Source organism: Ursus americanus, chromosome 5, assembly GCF_024610735.1.
Source record: "Ursus americanus isolate L20-20 chromosome 5, mUrsAme1.1.p, whole genome shotgun sequence".
Taxonomy (NCBI): Eukaryota; Metazoa; Chordata; class Mammalia; order Carnivora; family Ursidae; genus Ursus; species Ursus americanus.
The window spans coordinates 67,476,350-67,495,113 of record NC_142131.1 but is presented as its reverse complement, the minus strand read 5'-3'; the positions used below and the strand labels follow the sequence as shown (position 1 = coordinate 67,495,113).

The following is an 18,764-nucleotide window of genomic DNA, read 5'->3' as shown; positions in this document are numbered from 1 at the left end:
ACAGTACCTCACCACCTCACACACTTACATTGTTCGTACATGTGATGAGCACGCTTGAAGTCTGCTCTCTTAGCGTGTTTCCGCTGTTCAGTACAGTATTGTGATTAAGTAAACTCACCCTACCTGTTCATTCCTCTTGATGTCCTGATTAAAAATGTTGACACAGAGAGACCCAAACTTCCTTTGTCTTATTCCTCAAGCTAAATTCCTACATTGTAGCCTTTTTATCACTAAGAATCCCATCCATTAACACATGGGGTGCATAAGTGTGGAGAAACACCTCAGGCCTTTCAAAATTAGAGTTCTTGCTGGCTCAGCCTTCACAGAAGCAGGATAAACACAGTCCCCTGTCCAAGTAACAACGAGTTGTGTGGCTTTTCTTGTTTGTTTCCCCCTCCTAACTTATCAAAGAGAAGTTTCCAGATCCTGGATGCTCTGTAAGTACTTTCTAATGGGTTTCCTTGTTTAGTTTTTCACAGGAGCAGGTCTACCTTCCCCGTATCTTTAGTGGAGCGCTCTCAAAGTGTGTTGACATTTCGGGAAGCTGTTTCTAAATACATCAGTGTTTGGGGCTGAGTGGTTGGCCCAGACTCTGAGAAGTGTGTCTACACACGATCTTTCCCAAGTGTGATCTCCGACACGATGCAGTTGTGGTTGTGGGCCTGTGTGTGCGTGTACGGGTCGATAGCTCTTACAGCACCCCCCCGTCCTTTTTCTTAATATCATTATTGCAGCAGTTTTAATTATTTATTGAAAATATTCTCTCCCAGATATGTTAGCTTTTTGTTAATGTTTTTTCTATTTTCCCCAGCATGTACGTTAACTTCCCATTTGTTGATGTTTGAAAGGCTCTTACGTGTTGTCTTTAACCAGTATTACCTAGAAGACTGTTTTCTGACAAACAGGGTATTTTGTCCACTGAATTCTCTTAGCCCCTGAAGTGTACGATAGTCCTATAATTATCTCCCCACTAAGGGGCCTTGTAAGGAGAAGGACACACTGATACCGATAACACAATTTATGTTCTGGAAAAAAGATAGAAAGTCAGCAACACTGAGTACAGGAAGGCTGTGAACGTGGAAGTAAAGAAAATAGGACATGGTCAACAGAAATCGTGTGAATGGCCTTTGTCATAATCTCTTTTTCCATTTAAAACAAAGGAGTTATGTGTTTTTACCAAACTAAAGAGAGAGTAGTAGGAATCTCAGAAATTGTTCCTGTAGAAATGTGGGTTTTGCCTGTAAGTGAGAGAAATAACCTTTGTTGCTAACACTAGTATTCTTCTTCTTTTGAAATGGAATCAGACTGGAAACTTCCATCCTTGAAAAGGGGAGAAAAATAGTTCTGGTATCTTATTGCGCTTTCTTGGGGGGGAAAAAAAGGAAGGAAGAAAAAACTAAGGAACAAAACACAACCAAACTATTCTTTTTCATTAAAAGTCAGAATTAGCATTGCCAATACGATCCAGAACTTCAGAGCTGTCACTTAGGGTGAACCTTTTGATAAATTGGATCTTGATATTTACAAAATCTATTAAAATACAACCAATAGTGTGTTTGTTTATATGTTGACAAGATGATATACACCCTGAAGGTTAAGGGTGATGTGAACTGTTATGGTGTTCTTGTCAAAGTAGCTAAAAAAGGGGGGGCTATTTAAAGAGCTCTGATGGAATAATGGCTTCACCACGAGTGCGACAGCAAATGCAAGGATCCTCGTGAAAAAGTTCGATTGATTTGAAACAAAATCTGTGATGTTTATCAATCAAAAAAAAAAGAGAGAAAGTTTCTCTTCCTTCTGTAGCATGTTGAAAAATTGGCAGCTCAAATGGAAAAACAAATAGTGAAATTAAACAGAAAAGCATTGATTTAACTTCTTGGGTGGTTTATCCAAATGCCACAACGAACTTTTCATTCTGTCTTGTCATTTATTAATTACCATCTTTTAATCAAACCAGTGAAGGATCACTTTACACATTTTTGGGCGACTTCTGTATAAATAGTTCCCAAACTGAAAGTCACTTTGTCTTTCTTTCTTTTTTTTTTTTTTTTACACGAAATATCTTGCTCTAATTGTCAGCCAAGTCGTAGTTCTTTTTCCCTTGTAAAAACTCAGAACGTATCTGAGAAATACACTCGAGGTTTACATAATATTTTTCCTAACGGGATTTTACCACTGCTTTTGGGTTCCTTGTTCTCTTTTTCTTAACAATTGTAATGGCCTGAATTATTGGAGACCTTAATTCTAAAATGTCACAGCAGAAAGAACATAATTGCATTCAAAGTCGGTTAAGTTTTTCAGCAGAGATCTTTAGTACTTGAAGCTGTAAGAAATGGAGTAAAAATTGTTCATGTTAACTTCAAGGGAATAGATTAAGCTTTAATGAAGAGGGTTTGTTAACAGGCTGTTAACAAAATATGAACTGGTAAAAGGAGGTAGATTGAGATGTTAGAGCCCCTCCTTTCTACTTAGAAAGCATTTTAATTTTTATGTATTTTGGGTTGTGGTAGCACATACAGAAAGCTATTTAATGGGCACATTTGAATTTGTTTTTGAAAGGAGCTGAACTTCTCCATGTGTCTGCCATAAAATGGATTAATTCAATGAAATGAAGCCAGAGTTACTGTAAACACGTAAAAATTATGAACCTCATATCTCCACCATTTTCACTATAAGATTTCTGCTAAACAGTATGTGGTTCTGCCCCCAAGAATTAATTCTTTGAGTACTTTTCAATAAACCAGTCGATCTCGAGTTACTGCTCTCAGCATGCGGAGACATGTAATAGGGTGTTATATAAGGCATCAGTGTTTTAAGGAGCTAATCGTATTGCAATGCGGGGACACTTAACTTGCGATGGTTGACACATTCAACTTCTCCAGGCAATAAGGACAAACAGATCTCAGCAAAATAAATGCAAAAAAAAAAAAAAAAAAAAAAAAGAACAAAGATCGGCTTTAAGAAATACTCACTGATCTGTGTTCTCCTTCAGTTAATTAAAAACTTTTGCCGAAAACAAATCTCTCTGGTTGTCTTGATTTAAAAGATCATGGTCAACCCAGAATTAGCGATTGTTAGATGGTTTATACAGGCTGCAGGCCATAGTGAGGTCAACTCTATGCAGTTATTTTGAAAGTCACAAAGTCCTACACAAGTGTTACCATTTGAACACGAATGAATCCACCTTTGCTTGTGTGCTTTCGAAGCATACGACTCATCCTATCAGATGAAGTTGTAGAAATCTGCGACCCAGATGAAAGTGTCGTGGAGAATCTTGAAGGCAGTGTAGGATTGCTAAAAAAGCGAAGGTCGTTCCTCAGAAGAAAAACAGAACAAAACAGAAAGTCATCTCGGGCTGCATGAGTGAATGGGGGAGTCCTCCCCCCGCCCACCTCCCGCTCCACTCGTATTAAAGGCCTGTGGATTTAATACAACTTTATGGTGTGTCCGTTAATGGTTGCTAGAGATGGGATGTTGGTAATGCAGCGTTATCCCAAACTACCCTCAGTTCCCTAGCCCAGAGCCCCAGGAACTGTATCTAAGCCACTAAACTCTTACTAAAGCCGATTAATCACCCCTGACTGCTTCGAAATAAAACAAATGATTTAAGAATTAAAGTTTCTGTATCCCATTATCAAACTCATTAAGTCATCTCAAACTGCTGAATTTTGGATGAATTTCTAAATTCCTAAGAATATATTCATGCACATTCATCACCCCCTAAACACACACACACACAGTCTCTCTCTCCCTCTCTCTCTCTCTCTCTCTCTCTCTCTCTCTCACACACACACACACACACACACATCCATGTTACACAAATACTAAAATAACCACACCAATCCATTTGGACAGCACAGTTCAACAATTATTTTAGAGTTTCATTAGTTTGTTTTGTTAACTGTCCCGTTGCGTTGGGATAGTTAAAAAAATGTTTTTAATATGTTTTCACTCTAAGTAAAGGAAATTAAAGTATTAAAGTTACATTTGCAGATGGTCTCAGATCTGACCCAAAAAAATGAAAGTTTCTGGTTAGGCCAAGCCTCGCTGTTGTGCTGGGCGTGCATGGCTTTTGCAGAGGTCTCCGTGAGTGGAAGGGGCCGGGTTTCTCGTGAGCGTTTCAAGGATGATGTACACGAAAAGGCCGTCTTTTCGAAAAGCCCCGTCCCACTCAGAAGTCAGGCCTTTATCTCCTTTTGGAAATCATTCCACTTGTCCATTTCAGGGCTGTGATCCTATGGCTCGGGCTGTGAATTTATTCCTTGGCCTGTTGCATGGTGTAACGTGAACCACACCACTCCTATTTCTGCTCTGACCATTCCACTATGTTTATGGGGTTCATGTTGGCCGAGAACAGTGGTGAGATATAGAAGGTTGTTCACCCAGCACAGTAGACTATTTTACAAAGTCCATACCCAGGAGGCCCAAGTGTTTCTCATTGTTCTTACTTGCTGTTCTTTTGTAGGAAGAATGAAAGTGTGAAAAGAAAAAAATAACCTGCTTAGAAACTACTTAAGCAGCCAGTACATGTAAAAGATTACAAATGGATTTTGGTACCTTCGACTCTATTTGGGAACATTTTGGCCACAAACTTTTTAAAATGTAATCTTCTTTTGGGGGGAAGAGGCTGGGGATGTAATGGGATTTGGGTTGTCTCGGTTTGGGTTGTTTGCAGTGCTGTCGGAAGGTTGAATGCTGCTGGTGTAACATATGCAAATTTATGCAAAGGAAGACGCCTTGTGCTGGAATTTTTCTTTCTAGTTTCCTTCTCATTTTCCAGCTGTTGTTCACTTCCCATATTATTATTTTTTCGGTGTTCTTTTTCTGTCCTTCCCCGTGCTCTGCTCACATCCTCAGAGTTCTGCCGGAAAAGCGGGCATGGGAACCTCAGCCGCTGTGGGGTGCCCCCATTTTCGTAGTGTGGGGTGGGGACAAAAGCCCACACTCTGCGGCCAGTTCCCAGGGGCCCCGATTCCCAGCCGCATCACTGCCGAAACAACCCTGTCATCTTGTGCAAGTTACTTCTCTTCGTGCCTCAGTTTCCTGTCTGTGAAATAGGTTAAGAGATGGTTGTGAAGATCCAGTAAGGTGATAAATGATGTGTCTGTGCAAACACCCCGGGTGCAGGGCATGCACTGGGTGCCCGTTCGCTTCTCTCGCCAGTGTGCTCATTTCCAGATCACTGGCACATGTGTGCCCACAGTAGGATCAGAACAAAAGAGCACCAAATCAGGAGTCCAGAAACCCGAGGGTTGGATCTGGTTCTGCTCTGATGTACTGTGCAAGGTGACTGTCCCTAGAAGTTCTGGGATCGTCACATTTTCGAATTTAGGAGAAGACTTCTAAGGTTACCCTGACGTTGGACTTAACGAATGCGCCAAGCAGGAGATGAGCGGGGCTTGAAATAACTCACCCTGTGTCACACACGCTTAGGGCAAGGCCAGCCGTGGATGCGGCAGGGTGTTCTTCTTTCTCAAGCCAGCCTCTTCCACAGTGGGGCATGTTGTGGCATTCAGAATAATATTATTTATTTTTTTTTTTAAGATTTTATTTATTTATTTGACAGAGATAGAGACAGCCAGCGAGAGAGGGAACACAAGCAGGGGGAGTGGGAGAGGAAGAAGCAGGCTCATAGCGGCGGAGCCTGATGTGGGGCTCGATCCCATAACGCCGGGATCACGCCCTGAGCCGAAGGCAGACGCTTAACCGCAGTGCCACCCAGGCGCCCCTCAGAATAATTTTAGGTCATCTGAAGAAGAGTGCTTTCCATGCATCTAGTACCTCAAGCCCACGACTTGATAAATATTCTTGCTTTTGATGATGCCAACGTGGACAGATCGAGTTAAACGCATTTAAAGAAGAATATTAAGTATGTCATGGGACAGGTGGTATAAAGATAAAGCAAACTCATGAATGCTGGTGCTGAACTATGGGAAAGCCTGCCTGTTCACAGGGCAGCCCTGTCCCTTTCACATACTGGGAGCAGCCAGAACTCTGGGACAGAGGATTTTCTGTGATTTTAGAGGTTTGGTTTTGTTGTTGTTGCTGTTGTTGTTTCAGTCTTGATTCTATGTCCAGAGATAAAAATCTCTTAGGCTTTGAGAAGTTTTTCCTACTCTCATAACTTTTGGTTTGGTTTTGTCTTAAGAGAAGAGCCTCGGCACACGTTGGTGAGCTGCATGACATCGTGTTCTGGAATCCAAAGTGCAGAGGGAAGCGGTAGTTTTTGGCAATTGCCCCGAGCTGAGGGAAGTGTGAAACGCACTTTAGAGGGAAAAGGCAGATATGAAAACCAAAATGTCAGGCACGGTTCTGATAGCGGGTTATCTTATCACACGCATACGAACATTTACCCGTTCACTTTCAGCAGGGATGGTTCTGCGCCTCCAGGGGCTCATCTCCTTATCTGTGGGCACACACAGGTAGACCTCATTTCACATGGTGGCTGTATTTTTGAAATGGTATAAATACGTCGGATTGTTTTTATTCGAGTCCTCCTGAGGGCTCTTGGGAGGGTGGGTGTTCTTAGGGAAGCGTTTTGTCCGGTAGAGTCACCCCTTTGTTTCTTGTACATGTGGATTTTGATATATGGCATTTTCTGCGAGCAAAACAGGCACCATCAGAATGTTCTAAGTGTGGGGCATATTAGGGAACAAGTATCTGGTTTTGTTTCAGTGGTTTGTGCTGTTTGTTGTGGAGGCCTGGAGGGAAGGCATTGGGAGTGTCAGCCGGTCTGGGGCAGAGCAGAAGCGTGGTGGCTCTTGGGGACTTTTCTTAGGCACCATGCCCTCTCCCACCCCCACCTCCACCTTTCAGGTGCACTTCAAGGTCATTTCTTAAATGAATGAAAGTTCTAATATTAAATTGCAGTGCTTTGACAAATAAGAAAAAGGAGAAGTTTCTTATGTCTCGAGCTAGAGATCTTGCCTGGCTGAAATGAGCTTTAAAGGGTGCCATGCCGTCGCCTGTGGATGCTGAGCGCCAATCGTTTTTAAGGGGGTCTGTGAGCTGACCTCATGTGGACACCTCAGAAGGAGCAGAGGTCCTAATTACCGGGAAGGGTCGGTCTCCCCGCTGTGTCATTAAATTAGCATCCACTCTGTGTGCGTGCGGCCTGGCGCGCTGAGCTTGAGGAGAGGAGGATGTGGCCAGTGGGGGCCGTAGGATCTAGGTAGGATCTTTTGCTGTCCTTGAAAAGTTCTTTGGAGGATTTTTTCCCTCCCCGGCATATGCCGAACCCGTCCTTGGCACACAGGCTTCACTCCGTGTGGACAGGCTGTGCCGGACCCTGGTGACTTATTTCTGTAGGAATCCACCACCACATCAGGACGCCTGGGTGGCTCAGTGGGTTAAGCGGCTGCTTTCGGCTCCGGTCATGATCCTGGGGTCCTGGGATCAAGCCCCACATCGGGCTCCCTGCTCTGCGGGGAGCCTGCTTCTCCCTCTCCGCTCCCCTGCTCATGCTCTCTCTCTGTCTCTTTCTCTCTCCAATGAATGAATAAAATCTTAGGGAAAAAAAAAGAAATCCACCACTTCTAGTGTTTTGATTCCATTGACTGATCCAACCTGCTTAAAATGTGCAGATTTGGACTTTGGGTACAGAGTTGAATTGAAAGAATGCAGGGATTCTGGAATCCCCATGACATGAGCTACATAGAGGAGTGTGCGGGGTGGGCTGGGTGACAGAGGAGGGGGAAGGACCCGTGGCCACACGAATGCAGCAGGAATGGCCTCCATTTGACATAAATGCTTTTATAACTTGTTTGTGAAAAGATGCTGACGTACCTGGAGCCCTTATTTCAAACTTCGGTAACCTGTGCATCTGATTTTTTTAAAGAAAAGAACTGTAGCATTGATCATCACGGTTTTTATTAAACCATTAAAAAATATTCTAAGCACTATGGCAAGCTCCTAAGACTTTCTAAGTGACATCATAATGTCAGATCATAATTACAATTATTGCGATTGATGAAAAAAAAGGGGGGGCTGAGTCCTAAGATACTATAACATCTTTAATCTGAAATTATCTGTGCTGGCCAAATTGGCTTGCCTGTATTTTCTTTCCCAAAACATTTGGTCTCAATTGTAGTTTTCTTTCTTTCTTTCTTTCTTTTTTTTTTTAAGAAAGGTCAGAAAAAGTTCAAAATGACATGATGGAATATATATTTGTTTGGAAAAATGATCTGGTATTGCCATGGCAGCTATATTAAATTTTTAGGGTTATGTGATATAGTTTTTATATTAATACCATCTTTGAAATTTATTTACATGATGTAACAGCTCTGATGGTTACATTACATCCTTGAAAGCAAAAATGTACAAACTAGCCAAGATTTATGCGGCTTCTTAGCAGGAGACGATTATTCCATTTTAAGGGGGGGGGGAAAGGTATTCGTGGGGTTTTAATTTTACCGTTTAGAAGATGACATGTATTGAATTTATTGCAAGAGAAAGGCAAAGATGGCTTATAGGAAAAAAAATGCTTACCTAATAAAAAATGTCTTAGTAAAGCTCTATGATTTTGCTTTGTAATGAAAGCGGTGGTCTGAGAAATGGGTTTCACGAACGAGACCGTCTTTTTATTCATTCTGTGCTCTGGTGCGTGGAATTGTTCTACGTGTTTACTGCTGCTGGAACCGTGCTTTGTAAAGAGTTTACTGATCAAGAGAAGCTAAATTGTTCATTCTTAGGTAGGTTCTAATTATAGGTATTATTCTTTCGAAAGTTGTTAATGAAATAATGAAAGAATGAAAGAAGAGGCTTTCAACAGACAGGTCTCCCCTTTTAAATTGAACTTCAGATTCTGAGTTTAAAACATTTAAAAAAGAATGAAGTCTTTCAGTTTTTAGGGTTAATTCTGATGGTCGTTTCAAGGGCGATTATAGAAAGCTATTACTGAAATAGAGAAAAGTATACTTTTTCTGAGGGTTCTCCTTATTCTCCTTCCTTGGTTTTATAACCCAGTTTTGAGTGATTATACCCCATGAGGAGAATTTTTCTGTGAAATAAATATATCCAATCCTGATTGTTTTGAGGATATAGAAGTAATGTTATTTCCCCCTTTTAAACTATTATTTTAACTTACAAGGAAATATGGTATGATCCACTGAGCTGAAACTGAGATGATTGGGAAATGCAGGTTCAAGTCGGACTGTGCCTCAGTTAATTTTGTAAACATTATCGAATGCCTTGGCATATATGTTTTTAATTAATAACTTTTTAAATTAAACAGTTGTATAGAGGTGTTTCAAAATTTGTTATGATCTGGCACTTTTAACATTTAAGGTAAGAGGGTTACTGAGCTACAGAAAAAAAATCATTTTTATTTTTCTAGCAAATCTCTTTGTAGCTGCCTGTGAGGCACTGTCCTAAGCCCCTTATCGCCTTATTTTCCTTCATCCTTACACACCCCATGGGGTGGTTATTCTCTTTTTACACCTGAGAAAACAGACATTAAGTAATGTGTCCAAAGTCACGCGGCTGAGGTCCCTGATGTCTGCTCTGCCCAGTTCAACTCAACACACAACACCTGAGGGTGGAAAATTCTGTCCTTTCCTTCAGTAGTTTTTCAGAACTCTTGAAGTGGGTGGACATTTGTTTTGGAAAGGAAAACCCGAACCCGCTAGTCAAAAGCAATGAAAACGGTGTGGTTTGTCGAGCATTTACTATGTTTCAGGCACTTAGATGGATTTTCTCATCTCATCCTCACGGGAACCCTTGGAAGTTGCCCGAACATCTTCCCCGTCTTACAGACGAGATAAATGCTTTGCTCAGGAGGACGTAGGTCATAATTGCCGAATCCAAGATTCATACCCAGACTGGCTGATTCCACTCTTACTGTGTCTCCTTTTCCCTAAATCTAAGTGTATACGTTACACGTTTGTGTAATTGAATTCACTTTCAATTACACGGAACTTAATAGAACTGTTTAAAAGCTTATTCTTAACTTGCTTATGTTTTACCGCTTGGAAGGTATAAATTGTAACTAAATTTGCACAGGTGTAATAAAAAAGCATGTGACTTGCGGTGATGTGATTGTGTCCCCCCCCCCCCCACATTGGGCATCAAGATATTTTTGTGTATGCTTAAAATGGTGGTGTTACAGCTTTTATCCTTCTGGATTCCAGTTGCTAAGTATTTATATTTAAGACACATTTTTGCATAGTTATCATTTCACAGGATCATAGAGGTTGGGGGGGAGCATCCCAGAAGATTATCTTATTTAACGCCCATGCCTCTTGTTGGAGAACATGGAGAGTCAGGTTAAGTGATTGACCCAGGTCACAACGTTAGTACTGCCCGGGTTAGAATGAGAGCCCAGGATTCCTAATCTGTAGCTTATCTACTGATGAATCTACTAGGAAATATAAAGGCTTAAGCCAAAGGAAGATCAATAATGATTTCATTTATAAAAATTTTACAGCTTACAAAGCAAGTGTTTCTATTGGGTGGACTGATTCAATGTGAGTAGATACTTTCTTTCTCATAGGAAAAAATGGTGGCATCCAAGGGTTTGATCCAAGCGGGAAGGGAATGCTCTGGAGTATTAATAACCATTTACTCACTAAATCCAGCAACAGGCAGTGCTTATACGCAGAAGTCTGAAACACTGAGCTGCCTGATGTAATCGGGTCCACTCACATGATCTCTATCCTAAAAATATCTGTCTTAGGAACTAAACCAACCGAAGGACTTGATGCAGTTTACTTTTCTCGTGCTGCTGAAAATGTGGTCCAAGATTTAAGCCAAACCAATACATCGAAACACATCTGCTGTCAAATATAAAATGAAAGTCCCCTGAAAGGAACTTAGGAAGCCCAGAGTCTGTAGATCTGGAAAGAAAGAAAGAAATGTGGTGCTTCGGAGACCAAGAAGTCTGTCAGACTCTGAAGAGAACCTCCTCAAAAGTACATGACACACGCTGAGAATTGGAGCTCATTTACTCAGGTGTTCTCTCTGTTTCTCCATTCAATACTGTCCTAGCTGAATGTGTGGAATTTGGCAGTAGTTTTGTGTGTGTGTGTGTGGGGGGAGTATGTGTGTGGTGTGTGTATGTAGTGTGTCTATGTTTGGTGTGTGTGTGGTTGTATAGTGTGTGTGTGGTGTGTGGTTATATAGTGTGTGACTGTGTGTGTATGGTTGTGTGGTGTGTGGCTATATAGTGTGTGACGTGTGTGTGGTGTGTTTGTGTGTATGGTTGTTAGTGTGGTGTGTGGCTTTATAGTGTGTGTTGTGTGTGTATGTGTGGTGTATGTGATGTGTGTGTATGGTTGTATGGTGTGTGGTTATATAGTGTGTGACGTGTGTGTGTGTATGGTTGTGTGGTGTGTGGCTATATAGTGTGTGGTGTGTGTGTGTGGGGTGTGTGGCTATATAGTGTGTGACGTGTGTGTGGTGTGTGTATGGTTATTAGTGTGGTGTGTGGCTATATAGTGTGTGGTGTGTGTGACGTGTGTATGGTGTGTGTGTGTATGGTTGTTAGTGTGGTGTGTGGCTATATAGTGTGTGGTGTGTGTATGTGTGGTGTGTATGTGTGGTGTGTGTGTGTGTGTGTGGTTGTATGTATGGTGTGTGGTTATGTAGTGTGTGACGTGTGTGTGGTGTGTGGCTATATAGTGTGTGCTGTGTGTGTATGTGTGGTGTGTATGCGTGGTGTGTGTGTCAGCACACCCCTCTGAGAATCCCCAGAAAGCTCTGCGCCTTCTTGCCAGAGCTGCTCCGTAGACACGCAGCCGTCCTCCTGAGACCCGAGGGCGCTCACAGCCTCGCCCGAAGCGCCTGCCCAGATCCCGCTGTGCGAGATCTCTCAACATTCTCTGCTCTGGGCCTGCCGATGCTTCCTGTGGGAAGAAGGGAATCCTGAGTCTTGTCTAAAAATGGGGAAGCATACGGGTCATCACAAGGTGGTAATTAGGCGGCTGCTTTCTTTGGGTGTTGACGTTAGTCATACCTCTGCTCACCAGAGGATTTGCAGCCGTCGTGGCCCAGGCACTGAGGTTTACTGGCTCTCTGGGTTGGATTTCCGGGGAACCGGGCCGCGCGGCCTTGGCTGGCTCTCCGGGAGCGCGGGGCCGCCTGTCTGTGAGAGAGCCCCGCGTCCCCGCTGCGCGCTGGCCGGCCCTCGGGGCAACGGTGTGAAAGGGCCTTTATGAACAAGGCACGCCGGGGCCCTCTCGGAGGCCCTTGATAGATCACAAGATGAGAAAATGCCAAAACGGGGTTACAAAAACAGTGGTACACTTTACATGTTTACCTTTAACGGCTTAATGCTTTTAATACCAGAAACACAGAATTGCGCCATTCAGAAGTTAATTACAGGATTTATAAAAATGGTAATTTATGGCTGAGTGCAGGCCGTGTGGTCCTGTCAGAGGACCTGGTTTAGAGTGTGCAGGGAAGGTCTCTCAATCCGTCGCTCTGTCTCTGCCATTGTGTGCATAACCTCGTTCGGCAATGACTTCAGAGGGCTAACCGGGAGGTTCTTGGTGCACGTGAGGCCCAGTGGCCCTGCCGGCACCCCCCGGAGAGAATCCACAGCCGCCTGGTGTGCGGGAGGCCCTGGGTTGCCCCTGTCACCAGAGTCCCTTACTGTCACCTCTGAGCCGCTCAAGGCGCCTGCGCTCCCGTCCTGGAACTGCGGCCTCCCCCTGCATCCTGACGAGGACCCACGATGGACCCTCGGTGCAGTAGGAAGGGCGGTGGGAATGGTCATCTGTCCTCCCCAGGGTGACTTCAGCCTGCGCTATGGTATTTGAAATTCCTTTAAAAGGGCGCACCCACTGTCAAGGCTCGCTTGGAGATAAAGCCCAGAGTGCAACTCTTCTTCCTGGAATGACACCTCGCCCTAGGTTCACAGCTCCCAGGATCCTGATGAGGACAGCACTGGGCCTGGAAGAGAGGGATGGAACCTGATGCGGAGAGAACAAGAGTTACCTAAAGGGAAGACTGGGGAGACTGACAGCCGCCAGTAGGGGGCAGGTTTCAGGGTTGGCGTGGCGGGGGGAACCAACATTTGCGGAGACCATGGTGTTCCAGGCTCGGGGAGCCTCCCGCCTTGCCATTGGCTGAAGTCTCCCTCCCACTGCTCTGCAACTGGCTCCTCTCGCAGAGACTCTGGGGCATTTTTGAAGCAATTGGTACTTTTAGCTGGTGAGGCAAAGCATGCTTTTTCAGGCAACATTGCATCTCTTAAAAAACTCGCAGTTGGGCTCCGCTCTGCTTTTGCTGGTGGATCTTCCCAGAGACCAGATGGACGTGGTGCAGCCCTGATGCTTAGCTACCTAGAGGGCATCTTGTCCTTTCAGCTGTATCCTTCTGTCTACGCATTCATCCTACCTGCCATCCACGCCTCCAGCCATGCCTCCAGCCACACCTCCAGCCACGCTTCCATCCACACCTCCATCCATGCCTGCATCCACGCCTCCATCCACACATACATCCACACCTCCACCCACACCTGCATCCACACCTCTATCCACACCTCTATCCACACCTCTATCCACACATGCATCCACACCTGCATCCATACCTCATCCACACCTCTATCCACACCTCTGTCCACACATGCATCCACACCTCCATCCACACCTCCATCCATGCATACATCACACGTCCATCCACACCTCCGATCACACCTCCATCCACACGTCCATCCACACGTCCATCCACACCTCCAATCACATGTCCATCCGCACCTCCATCCACACCTCCATGCACATCTCCATCCATCCAACTAACCAACTAGCCACACAACCAACTAACAGACATTTCTCGAACACCAGGCACCACAGTATGCTAAGCTCTGTGCTGATCACTAGGAATAGTGTGGCAACTATGACAGACTTCATCTTTGTCTTCCTTGAGGTTGCAGTCTGGCAGATTTCAATCCAGTGTTTGTTTAATGCTGCCTTCGCCGTCCAGAATTTCGTTAAATAATTCGTTTAAATTCTCTCAGTCCTGATGTCCTTTTTTACAAAATAGTAATGGATTACCCTTCCTATACCTAGGAACGCCATTATGGACATAAAATGTCCCCTGATCGTGTGGGAAAATCTACAGATCGTGTGCTAGGATGAATGTCTTCCGATTTGCTTCTGTGTGTACGTCTCCTGTTGAACTGTAAAGTCTTTGAGGGTGGGGACTGGGTCTTCAGTTTTTAATGCCCTGCACCACGCACAGTGGCTGGCACTTAGTAGCTGCTTACTAAATGTTGAGATGGTGCTCCCTGACATGTCGGACGGCCTCATTTGCGTATCACCGTTACTGACATCACCTTCTGTCCTGGGCTTCTCGTTTCCTGGGTACTGATGGGGAGGAGACCTGTGGCAAACTGCTGAGTTCATCCAGTCCTCTGTGAACTGTGGAGCCCTTCCTTCAAGAAAAATGGTCTGGGGCACCTGGGTGCCTCAGTCAGTTAAGCGTCTGCCTTCGGCTCAGGTCATGATCTCAGGGTCCTGGGATAGAACCTCGCATTGGGCTCCCTGCTCAGCGGGGAGTCTGCTTCTCCTTCTCCCTCTGCCCCTCCATCTCGTTCTCCAAGTTAATAAATAAAATCTTAAAAAAAAAAGAAAAGAAAAGAAAGAAAGATAAATGATTCTAAGAAGCCCAAATCCATCCCTTTCCCATGTCTATCGCTCCAGGACAGACTTAGATTTCATGAGATTTTTCTCCCTGTGAGCAGTTATCTTTGGAAGATAGCTGTCTAAGCAACCCAACCTGGGGCCTTGCTTGGTGTAGGCCAATTGTGGTCTTTCCACTCCCACACTTTACACTCTCGAGTGGCCTGAATCAGAGGGTTCACTTCGTCTCTGCCATTGTCCCGTAATCCAGGGCAAGATGGTACAAATTGAGTGCTTGCTCAGGACTGTCTTGACATGACGTGAGGAATGTCTCCTAGACTATCTAAGATCTGAAAATATGTGTTTTTTTTTTTTTTTTTACTCTAGACAGATGGTCATTTCCCCCTTAATAAAGTGTGTCTGACAATCACACTTTATTGGTGTGGTTAGGAAAAGAATGTCATAGACTTGGGAAAACATAATAATTTAAGGAGTGACACATTTCAGCGAAGAAATAAAGCTGCAGACCATAGGAAACCCATTACTTCACTGGGACAAACGTTCAGTGTCTTCAGAAAGTTCTTAAAAAAGCAGGTGAGCTCTAGGGCATGGTGTGTATTTGACTACACATTCGTGGAAGTAGGCTCTCTCTCAGGGACATTCCCTTTACAAACATTCCCTACTTAGTACCTTGTAAGTATTTAATATGATTGCTAACATCGCTGTTTGCTCCCAGGCTCAGGTCCAAGCTGCTTCTTGGAAATCATTCTTCAGTAGCTATCCTGCTGAGCTGTAAAATTAGTAATAGTTTTCAGCAAGGCCTATATGGTGTCAGACCCACTAGAATTTATAAACCAGAAATTTCTACCACAGTAAGGGTTAAGTAGTACTCCGTAAGATATATTGCATGAACCATATGGTGAATTCACATGTATACCACAGTGTAATAACTTGAATGTGTTATTTTATGGTTCTCAAGTGTCGCAACTATTCGGTATACTGTTATAGGTCGTGTGCAAATCCTTCAGTTCACCCTGGTCTTGTTTCTGGGATTATTTTAACAGTATAATGGTCCTCTTTCCTGTTTGGTGGAACACGAAGGCTTTGTTTTTCCAAGTGGAGGAACATGTTAATGCCTCTTTCCCTGTAATTTATTTTTTGTAAAAAAAACAGACTTTCTCGCATAAAGCACATCGTTGTTGTTGTTTATGTTTTTTTCGAAATCCCCCTTTCCGTGATGTGAGACAGGATGGTGTGCAGCTGGGTCTGTTTGCCAGCCAGCGTCTGAGATCAGTCCCACAGCGGCGGGACGCTCTGGTACTGGGCAGAATGGGATCGAGTTCCGCTGGTCCCTTTCCATGTCCCCACAAGTGCAAATGAGAGAGAAGGGCAGGAAAGGGGGGGAGCTGGAAAGTGTGGCGTTTGACTCATTCATTTCAGTATACGGAGGAAAACGTGGTAATAATGTGTGTAGCCCTTTGTTTATAGTACACACAGTTCATAGCGGCAGCCTTTATAAACCCCCACTGGCACTTAATAACTCTGAGAAGATACAGGTTTTCTTGATGACTTAGATCTAAATGTTTATCCAAGCTTTCATGAGAGTTTTTCTTCATTTACACAAGAGCTCGCTCCGCTGAGCAAATATCCATTTTAAAATGTGGGCTCTCTACGGATGAAACACGTTTTCACAGGATCCAGAGTCCCTTCATTTGTAAATCTGTTTAGTGCGGGTCAGGACTTCTTGTCAGTGGTCTTGATTAAAACTGGATTTTTCTTTAAAAAACCAAGCGGAAGCAGTTTTTAAACGGGTAAGTCGTGTCAAAGCATTTTACAATTTCTGAAAGACACTCGTGCCGATACTTAGAAACAAAAAAAAAGGAAGAACAAAATTGCCACCTGCAAATATTTCCAAGGCTGTTCTGAGCCCTGCAAGATGAGCAGTATTTTCCTTTCTCGTGTTGCTGCTGCATGGGCACTGGAGACAGTTGTGCACCGTGGATATTACCGCTGTGAGGGAGGAGAGGGGAAAGAGATAGAATTGTAGCAGAGCCCGTGGATGGCCCCCGGCCAATGCCCTGAAAAATGGCAAACATGTCACGGTGAACAGCTGGATGCAGAAATATTTCTCTTTAATTTGGACGGATAAAATTTTTTTCACAGCAGGGCACTCTCAAAAGAGGACAACATCAAAGAGGGCGGGTCTCACCAGTGAGACATCAGCTGGCCCCAGGATGGAGCAAAATGAATGAACTGTCAGGACTTTTCCAGCATCTGCTTCTGCCAAGTGAAAAGTTAAAGGTTCAGTGGCTTGTTCAGATCACAGACAAAGTCCTGATAATGGAAGCCTGATTCCCGCCCCCCGCGCCCCCCCAAAGTCTTCCTCTGATCAACAGACAGAGGATGTCTGAAGAAGACTCCAGATTGATGGATGGCAGGCTTCCTATCGACGGCCGCTGCCGTCCTCGGAGATAAGTAGAATTCACCAAATGCTCTACCGGCTCTCAGGTCTTGTTGGGGGGCTCTGGGCGGGAATCCTCCCAGCCCCCCATTGTCTTCTGCTAGCCTGACACTTAGCAGCAGCTGACCCCCAGTGTGACCAAAATATCCGTTTCTGTTTCTTCCCATGGCCGGCGCTCTGAGGCAGGCTCCCCAGACCCCACCGCGGGTGTTTTACAGTTTATTGACACTTTTCGACTGTTTTTCTGATTACCATATTTCAGTCTTGACTTCTGTGTTAGTATTATCTGCAAGCTCAACATAAACCTCTAATGATTTTCTAATATTTCTGGAACTTGATGAATGTGAATTGACAGAGTACAGTATATAGCTTTATATCAGCATTACTGAAAATACAACAACGGGCTATATAACCATTACTCATTTATTTTATGGGGCATTTATGGCTTGACCTTTGAAGCCTCGTTGTGAAATCTTGGCATTCCACGCATTCCAAAATATGCCCAACCAAAGGGAGAGGGAAGAGTTTTCCTGTTAGAAATAGCAACAAAGTCAGTTAATTCTCATGGAGGGAGGAAGGAGAAAGTATGGAAACGAGACAGCCTATGGTTATATGGCTGAGCTGCAAGTTGAACAACTGAACACAGATAAATACGGGCACACTAGCTGGTAGGTGCCTTAATGAAGAAGCTTTCATTGTAAAATATGCTTCTTCCTCCGTAGACTCCCTGTCTCCCCTGGTTTCTGATGCTCCGGGCCGTCACTGGCAGGGGAAGGAGAGCGATTTTTCACCGTGTTGGGGGGGTTGTACTTTTCTTCAGATGCACTCTTGCTTTGTGTCAATTTTACTAACAGATTCAGTGATTCTCACTAAATGGGCATGTGCTCCGAAAATAGGAGTTTGTTTCATGCATGACGTTATTAATCATTATGAACATTTTTATGACCCTCGCTTGGAGAATTTCAGATGCTTTTAAAGAAAAAGCTCTACATTTCTTCCTGATAGGACAAATGGGATATGATGAAAAAAGCAATAACGAGGTGGCCTACGATTTGGGGGCGGTGGCGGGGTGTCGTCCTTGTCACACTCACGTATCAACCATATGACTGTGGGCAGGTCATTTAACCCTTGTTAGCCCAAGGTTTGCATCCGTACAGCGGAGTAACCTTCTAGCCTACCTTACAGGTTCGTCGTGAGGATCCAATGAGCTTGGGAAAGTATGTGACCTCGTCATTCGCGGCTGTTCCTTCTTGTGTTAAAGGTGGGGGCAGATGCTCTCCTCAGTTGTAAAAGACTGCTCCGTGGCCCCTTTCCTCAAGCTCTGATTTCGCTTGATTTGAAGGTTCACAAGCGAAGAGGTTAGGAGCCCACCGTGGGGTGGTTCTTGCTGTCTTCCTCCCTAGACTGGGGAGCGGGGGCCCAAAGCCCAGGCTGACGGTGCTCCCAGGCGATGGGATGCTCTGCCATCCACAGGTGTCCCCCCACCCCCAGCCAGTACGCGATTGCTTCAACAGCTCGCCTGCCTCGAACACATTCCGTGTTCATAGAGTCATGAGGTTCTCTAAGTCGGGGCCTCCTCTGGCTAAATAATGTCTCCGACTTCAGAGGTCAGGCAATGCTACGTGGTAGGGATGTTCGCTGGGGGGCTTTTGGGGTCCTGAAGCCACAGTTAAATAAAATGCATGTAATGACTGCCTGTTATAAACATGCCCCAGGTATGTTCTTAAAGGGGTGGGTACCTGTGT

General features: G+C 44.3%; 1 protein-coding gene across 1 annotated transcript in view; it reads left to right on the top strand.

Moving 5' to 3' along the window:
* Nucleotides 1–18,764, top strand: part of PRDM6 (PR/SET domain 6) — a 101,067-nt gene that overhangs the window by 41,176 nt on the left and 41,127 nt on the right. The gene's annotated exons all lie outside the window — the stretch shown is intronic.